The sequence below is a fragment of the Ornithodoros turicata genome, chromosome 3 (genome assembly GCF_037126465.1).
Source record: "Ornithodoros turicata isolate Travis chromosome 3, ASM3712646v1, whole genome shotgun sequence".
Taxonomy (NCBI): domain Eukaryota; kingdom Metazoa; phylum Arthropoda; class Arachnida; order Ixodida; family Argasidae; genus Ornithodoros; species Ornithodoros turicata.
The window spans coordinates 66,916,561-66,925,090 of NC_088203.1; the positions used below are offsets into that span (position 1 = coordinate 66,916,561).

Below are 8,530 nucleotides of genomic sequence, written 5' to 3' on the forward strand. Positions count from 1 at the left end.
TTATGAGTCCATCCTCTTAGCAACTCCTAAGTCCTGTACTTTCGAAAAGATAAAGGCACTAGGCAGGCATGACGGTGCAAAAGGGTAACCTTGCAAAAGGGGGCGTTGCCTGCTCAGGTTATTTAAGAGGCAGGTCTGTCAGTAAAAATCTTGCTCGTAAGTCTGTGCTGTGTGTTGTGTCGTCTGTTTGTATGTTTTCCGGAACGGGGTATTTTAGCACTTTTAAAGTTTGGATATAAATTTTCTATAAAAGGCCACTTGCCATGCGCGAGTACCATCAGCATCCATAAAACGACTGGGAGCTTCATAGGTGGACGCCAATTTTCGAATATCCGCCGAGTCTCGCGTGTCGGCAGTTTCAAAAATTTTTCATCGTCTTGACAGAATTCTCTGATGGAACGGAGTGCTGCGAGAGAGAAAAAAACGCGCGATTGCACTTCAGGAGATCGATTCTCGATGGATCTACAAAATGTCTAAACCAAAATGAGTAAGAAACACAGACGTTGTGGTAATCTTGAGTTAGTACCACAAGCCATTCCTCACTTCAGTGTTGCGTGTGTGAGTACATTAAATAGATTTAGACACCTCACCACTTCTGTTTAACAGCGGCAGCAAGCAGGGCTACCAGATTCGGCAAATCACGGAAGACAACCTATAAGTATAGTATATGAAGATGCCAAAAAGAATATCTGTGCTGCTAAACAGCCTATTTGTTAAAGCAAATTTATTATTGAGAGGCTTGAAATGTTGAAAAAGTATCAACGCTTCTATCATTATGCAAAACGAATCGAATGCAAATACACGCACACATTATGACACTGCAGCCGGCAGTACAGTGACTTGGTCAATTGTCATTTTAGTTCTCCCAATGCAGGGTTCTATGCTTTTTTATATGGTTTCCTTCATTGGCAGTTAATAATCATTTTATATCACAATCTGTGATTGCATTGCATGATGAACACTCTGAAAGACACACATGCTTTCATTTTTACATTTTACGTTTTTTTAATTGGTCACGTGGATTACATTGCTGCAGATCACAGTCGTATAAAAATGTTGGCTTACATTGTGTTTAATCCCTTTTTACTTTCTTCATATTCTTTTTTTTTTATATGTTGGATTTCAAAAAGCAGCATGGAATGCCGAGAAATATATAATCTCTGTTGACTTGTACTTTTTTTCCATTGAAATTTCCTAGCCTGTTATAGCAGAAGATTAGTACCGGAACACCACACTAGGGGCGGGTGATCTGGGATCAGTCAGGATATAATACCTAATCACAGCACATCTGACTGATTGCCTCTCTACATGTAACTGCAAATTATGTCATCTAACTAAGTTCATATTCACGGGTTAGCACCTAACCTAGGACTTTATGGCTTTAGAGCATTTGTCAAGAATGCTCGCTAAAGTTTTGCCGAAAAAGCAAGACACAGATACTAAACAGTGAAATGCAGAGTGATACAAATTAAATTCACAATGTACTTGATTAATACTTGAAGTACTTTGCCTAGTACTTTGTACTATACTTAAAGTGCTAATGACGGCAAGTACTTGGTACCTTACTTTAAGTGTAATTTTGAGGTACTTTGCCGATCACTGCTGACCTTTATCCAATTCGGAAGAACAGATCATCTTTTCAGGAAGGCGAAGCTTAGCAGAGAGAACTTAACTCCAGACCAGTATTGAGTGGAAGTTATATTTTGTAACGACCACTGACTAGTATTAATGTGGCTTGGTTTTTAAAGTGTTTCGTTAGCAGTTGACGATATACCATTAACGGTATGCGTGGCATTATTAATTGCAAATGGGATATTCAGCTCAGCTAGAGCAACCCCGCACTTTCCATCTAATTGCACTGGCTGAGCTAGCTTAGTTCTGAACTTGCTCATTGTGTCACCACGAAATACATCACTCGAGGCTTTTGACAGTAAATTGACATAGAACTGGTTCGCCATTGTTTTTCCTTTCTGAAATGAAAACAACATGGTCGTGAAGACTTCTTCTAAAGCAAGAACAAAGTCAAGCGGGCGGGAAATTTAAAATTCGACGGAAGTAGCGCCATCTGTTGAACAGGAACTATACCGGCAAAGCTGCGGCAGTAAATTTAAAATTCGGCAGAAGTGGTGCCATCTCTTGAAGATGTTATTAAACGAACTATAGCTAGGGTGCCTACATACGCGACGTAGGTTCCTGAACAATAGCAACTGCGTGGCGCCACCTGTCCTAAAAGAAATCAAACTACGTCACTCCCACAATTCTACTTTCAATATCGACCTTTATAAACAAATTGAGCAAATGGCCTAGTGGTTTAAGGTGCCCGGTTGACAACCGAAAAGATCAAGGTTCGATTGTTTCAACCAGGTGTTATTATTGTTACTTAATAACCTGATCAATGATATCACATCACTGGAATAACTAATGATATGGCATGAGTGACGTCATTTCCTTTCTTTTGCTGGCCTTTCACAAGTTTTGAACTACGGGATAGTTTTTAGAGAACCTAGTCTGATGTTGACTAAACGATGCACAGTCTTACATTTGGCTTGTCGGAAAGAATTCTGCAAGCCGAGAACGAGGTGTTGCATGCTCATGCCTGAAAAACAATGTATTATGCTTAAATGGTGATCCAGATACTATGTTCCATTGAACAATACTACTATACCCATGAAGAAAATTGGGGGTGGCACAAAGCACCACGTGAAGTGATCTCTGACAATTCTCACCACACCTGACATGATATGACTGGAACGAGATGTACTGCTTGCGACACACTTGTCTGATATCTCCAGCCCCCGTAAAAGCGGGTTACCGAACCAAGTTGCTGTGCTCCCAGGCTCCAAGAGCTCCCCATGGAGCCCATAGTTTGAGATAATTCACACAACACGGGCCATACGACCAATGAAATTGCGACGTGGTGGAAATTATGCATAACCAGCCGACGAATTAGTAGCCTTTCTGTTTGGCTCGTCTTCCGACCGCTCCTGGCCCTTCCCTGGCTATTTACAGCTTTTGTTGGCTTCGTATCTATTTCGCGGTTGCCGTTGCTCTGCAGTTCTCCGATTATAAGAAAGTGGCCAAGGCAAGTTTTGTGGAAATAAACATTTATTTGAATATATCAATCGGCAGTGTGAGAGACATGTGCGTGTGTGAACGAACAGGAGAACGTAGATGCGGTAGCTCGCGTAGTTCCATTGTAGGCGTAACATATCCGCGACAACGACCGTGCAACAAAACCAGTGCATTATCTGCATAAAAGGATTACGCAGGCTTTCACAGGATTCATTTGTACAGCAACGAAACAGGAAGTTACACAGCTTTCATCTGTACAGGAAGGAATGAGAACATGCTATGTACACAAGGATACGCAATGCACGGGTAACATTATATTGGTCCTGAAACACAATAAAACAGTGTGCTATATCGTCATAGCCTCAAACTCCAAAACAAGCTGTCCAGGATTATGACGTCAAAATAACGACTATAACACAGTGTATAAACAATATCATAAGCAAAGCCACTGCCAAGGATCGTATGACTTTGTTGGTCAGGGAAGTGGTGGTAGAACGTGGATGTTTTTCAGTAAGTACTGCGACTCAAAAATCTTTGCTTGGCTGATGAGAGACACAAAATGCCGTTTCCACACTTTCAAATGACTGCCAATTCCTACGGCATTACAGCTGAGGAGGGCTGCGTAATGCAGTTCTCACATTGTTGTAGCCAATCATAGCAACAGCATCACAAAATCAAAAAGGCACATCCTCTGATTATGTAAAGATTCATTCACCGATCTACCCTGCCAAAACTATAGCTAGCTCTAATGCTAACCTTTTTTGAGAGCTTCTCACTGCGTAAAGTTACACAAAGCAGGGATGGATATAATCTTTGGTTTCTTGAACCTGAGAAAATTAAATATGAAAATGTAAGAGGAAAATGATTTGTGCTGCATACGGATGCTTATGTGCTGGTGGTACAAGTAAAAAAATATTGTGACTGAATATGTGAAGTTAAAGTTTCACCATACTGGCAAAGTTTTCGTGCAAACTATGCATTACAAAAGTATGTCACCATGTGACCAGTGTCATTTCTGCATTGGAAGGAAACAGAATTTGTCAATGTTTTCGTATGTAGCTTGAATATTTGTGGTGTGGAAAATTAGGATCCCTGTTTATCACAGTGTTAAGAATATGCAAAATAAAGTAAAGTAAACGTGAACTATTTTGCTTTAAAGTAGTTTTTGAGATGCGACATTTCACTCTAGAATACGTACCAAAGGATCATACAACACAGGTACATATTTTGATACTTTTTCCATCAACACTATGCATCTCAAAGGAAAAACAGAACCCCATTTGCATATAACAGGCTTTGGTTGTAGAGGATGTCTGGCATAAGTAAAATAACCTTCAGAGTTGTCATGCAGTATGTCAAGCGTGGGGTCATCAACAGAGCGTTCAGTAGGACTCATAAGTGCTTCCTGTTTTCTTTCGTGTGCTGAACTTTTCATGTGAAGCTACTGATGGAATTGCAATTACGTTAGAAGCTTTTTTCGCTTTCTCTGCTCTGACCTTCTGTGAGCAGCCTCAGCAGACTCTCTGTTTTTAAGTCTGATATGGTATTGCATCCGCTTTATGGCAAAAAAAGATATGAAATGGGCTTGACATGCTGCACAACAGAAACGCTCATCATGACTGCTCTGAGTGAATGCACTTATGAGGCACTGCTTTACTCCTTTTCTGTGTAGAGTATTTGCAACCTCTCGTAAGAATATGCTTTCTAACTTGCAAAAGGCATGCAAAGAAGGCATCTGATGGGATGCAAAATGTACTGCCAGCCATTTGTGATTCACTTTGCAAGTAAGTGTACCAGCCTTCTGGTCTTAGAAGCCCCTCATCTGCAGCCTTCAACAAATTTGGGCAGTTGGGACATTCCGATTTCTTCAAGAAAGAGTGAACCAAGGACCCTGCGTATGCGTACTGTGCATTAGCCTTGTTGTCGGGCTTTCGCACATCACGCATATCGTGTTCAGCCTGCATTTCCTCAACTGCAGGCAACCCTTGGGAGTCGGCATGCTCATAAGAACTGCTTGCAGTTGAGGAAACCGGCATGTGCAACAGATCGTTTAAAAGTTCAGTCGTATCAGCCTCACAATTGCCTTTGCTTGGAAGCTTCATGAGGTTCCTCGCAAGGGTATGCTTGAGGCCTGCTACGAACTGAAACGCGCTTGGTGTCTCATTATACCCGTGCATTTGCCGGAATTGACCAAACATGTTTTCCACAGGGTCCTGGTTGAGCCACCGTGTCAGCAGATGTTCGGAACCAAAATTTTGGCGAAGGTCCTCCCACAACGCAAGTATTGCACAAATTGTGATTTGCCACCCCCTAACAGTAGGAGGTTGCCTATCACTGTCAAATTTCCACTATGCAATCCACTGTACTGCAGACTAATTCCTTATGTTTGATGGAATCACTGATTGCAAATCTCATTTTTTTGTCATCACCCTGCTGAATGGATTAACTGTTTAAGCAATCAAACAGTACGTCCATCCTAAGGAGGAAGTCTGACGTCGCACTGGCTGCTGGATGCGTGTACCCAGCGCTAATAAGGACAGCGATCCCAGTGGAAAGACTATTGTTGAGTACTTGTGTTGCAAATTTGACCTTCATGCGACAGAACACCGTCGGGTGAATGTGGTCGTCTGTCAACTTAGGTACCAGTCGTACCTTTAGGGGGAAGTTTGATTCATAGAACTCTTTAATGAAGTTCCACTGAACCTTCTGTTGGGCCATCTCCAATCTGCAGGTCATGCTTCAACAACATGTTCCGTGTAGTCTTCATCAAATGTTATTATTATTATTCTGTGTTAGCGCCGCGAAGCAACTGTGGCTATGAGCGGCGTACAGACGTGGATAGATGGAGAGAGGACAACAGGAAGGAGTGTGGGACAGGGGGGTTAGTATGCGTCCTGGGCCGACTTCAGGGGGAACTGAGCCGAAATTCGTCTGGAAAGTCTTCGGAAAACCCAGTTCCTCAAATGTGGTGGATCAAAATAAAGTAGACGTTTGACTCAACAACACAAAAATATGGTTTTGATGGGGAAATTTCAAGTCGTCTACACAATGCACAATTGCTGGCATCCTGATCACAGACAATCGCTTTCACGAAAACATCGAATGAATGAAGCTGTCTAATCAAGTCTTGAAGCAAATCATTGAGAATATCTGCTGACACGGTAGATCTTGAAAAAATGTGCGACACGGACTGTACCCATGCTTTTGTTAACCCTGAGAGCACTACAAGAAGTGCTGATTTTGCCATCTCAGAGTTCCTTTCCTTTCCTGTGTCCACAAAACCATAAACTACGTCTGATCCAGAATCGTACTGCAGATGTTTCTTTATGGACCTTTCATCAAATATCATGTGCATGTACGATCTTTTGGTGGTAGTCCTTGGAGTCTTGTCTTAAGTCCTTGAAGGACCGAAGGCATGACTCCAGCGATGTCCTTTAGCTTCAGAGAACTCTCGGATGGCAATGCCAGCACTTTACTTAAGTAGCGATAAGCTTGAGGACCCTTGAAATGCAAGTGAAGAGCAAAGCTCCTAAATTGCGGGGCCACCTCCTGCCAAACTTGTTCAATGGCTGCAGAAATAGCTGAACACGGAATAGACTAAGAGCACGTTTTGACAAATACCGTGATGCTGCAAACACTATCTGGCTTCTTATGAGGCCCCCAAAATGCATAGTTGCGCGGCTTCGAAACAGTGCACGTCGTAGGTGCTCCCTTGATGCTTGAAGCTGATGAATGAGGGAGGCAGTTCGAGGTATTATTTGTTTTCGGGGACGTCCCCGCCTGTGGCTAGTACCAGATCCAGAGGCTGTAAAATTCAAAGGATAATGTAGAAACAGTTCATGAAAATAACGACCATAACACAGGAATAAGGTGCAGTGACATAGACTACGGCATGAGAAACTACATTTGTAGAATAAGTCACTGCTGACAGACCCAGTGAGTAACATAGGAAAAAACATTGTTAATCATATAGTGCAGTCCTTACCATGGGTTTGGCGTGTACTAGAATCTTTTACTGTGTCACTTTGAAGGGGTTCAGCCAATGCTGCAAAGATCAGGTTTATTAGGTTAGTCGGAGGTTATTCAGCACGTGTAATGTAATCACATTTATGGGGTGCTTAGGAACAAAACATGTACTCAAGCATATTCTTATCAAAATGCAATTTGAATGTAAGTATCCCCAAGCAGCACAATGTACTGAAAGTCGAGTGCAGTAGGGGTGGACGGTATGTGTCTTATCAAAGTTCTGTAGTTTCACGAGTCTGTTCAAGGCCGTCCGCCTACCCGTCCACCCCCATTGCACTCGACTTTCAGTACATTGTGCTGCTTGGGTCTGTAACATGTTTTCCATTCTACCTGAAACTGTATAAAAACATTTGTACTTACGACTGATATCTTGAGGAGCGCTGCAAGGTGAGGTGTCCCTGAAGATGTGCCGGGTGTGTGCGAGGGTACAACACAACCTTTTGTTGCAGCAAGCTCATCAGAACTGATACCTGAAGTGAGTTCAAACAGAATAAATCATACTCATGCAAAACCAACTAATGATATTAAAAAAGCAGCAGCTTTGCCTTTGCCATTATGGGTTAATACAAACAGAAGGTATGTCCACTTACCACTGGCTTCCCGTGGGACATTCAACTGGGGAAGGGATGTCATGGGAGTTAGAAAATGCGGCGCCGATTCAACAGTGGTCTCCGTCTGGCCTGTCACAGAAAAATTCAGCATAATGAAACACGGTGGCACACAGGGGTTTTGCAAACACCTTGCGGGGGATTATATTCTGTGGGAGCCTATTCCCACTCTCGGGGGCAAAGCCCGTCCATTCGGTCCCAGTGGAACGCGAGGCACAAATACAAACACAAGATATACTAAGCAAGCGCTATTTTAATGACTTACATCTTACAGTCTCTTTTCTTCTCCGCTTCCGCGTCCACACTCTCAAGGTCCGTTGCCGTGTGCTTCCACGTCCACACTGCGTCCTAAACCCTTCGTCGTCCTCCTTTTTACCACCTGTCTTTAACCTCCTCGCCGTCCTCCAACCTCCCAACTTCTTCGTCCTCTTTTTCCCCACACTTCCCCCCCCCCTGTGGTAACTACCACGAACACTCAAAATTCACAGTCTCAAAGTTCACGAACGAACAAACAATAGTTCAGAAATCTTTCAACATGTCAATTATGACGTCTTCCAGGGGATCTGCCCGCTGAGGAGCCCCTCGCAGCAGTTCGGGGCGTAGGCGTCGCAGGGTCGCTAACGCTGCTGATACGTCTCCGGCGGTACGGGCGGCGTCGACCCTGGTCCTGTGTAGCAGACCTCGACGATGAGTCGCCCTGTGTAATTCTGGGACGTTGCACATAGGGCACAGTAGTCTTTGTTCCTCCTCGGACAGGGACATCGGTGGATCGTGGGGGTGACGATCGGACAACGTCAGTCCCAAAAAAGGCGAAGGTACCGAAG

The 8,530-nt window shown here is 43.3% G+C and overlaps 1 long non-coding RNA gene across 1 annotated transcript; it reads right to left on the reverse strand.

The window, feature by feature from the left end:
* Positions 1-3,235: 3,235 nt before the first annotated feature.
* LOC135387243 (uncharacterized) lies at positions 3,236-8,024 on the reverse strand. The gene is made up of 5 exons (XR_010420971.1): positions 7,972-8,024; positions 7,689-7,778; positions 7,459-7,568; positions 7,058-7,117; positions 3,236-6,877 (listed from the first exon to the last, which is right to left on the reverse strand). It is a non-coding gene; the product is annotated as an uncharacterized LOC135387243 (long non-coding RNA).
* Positions 8,025-8,530: the final 506 nt, after the last annotated feature.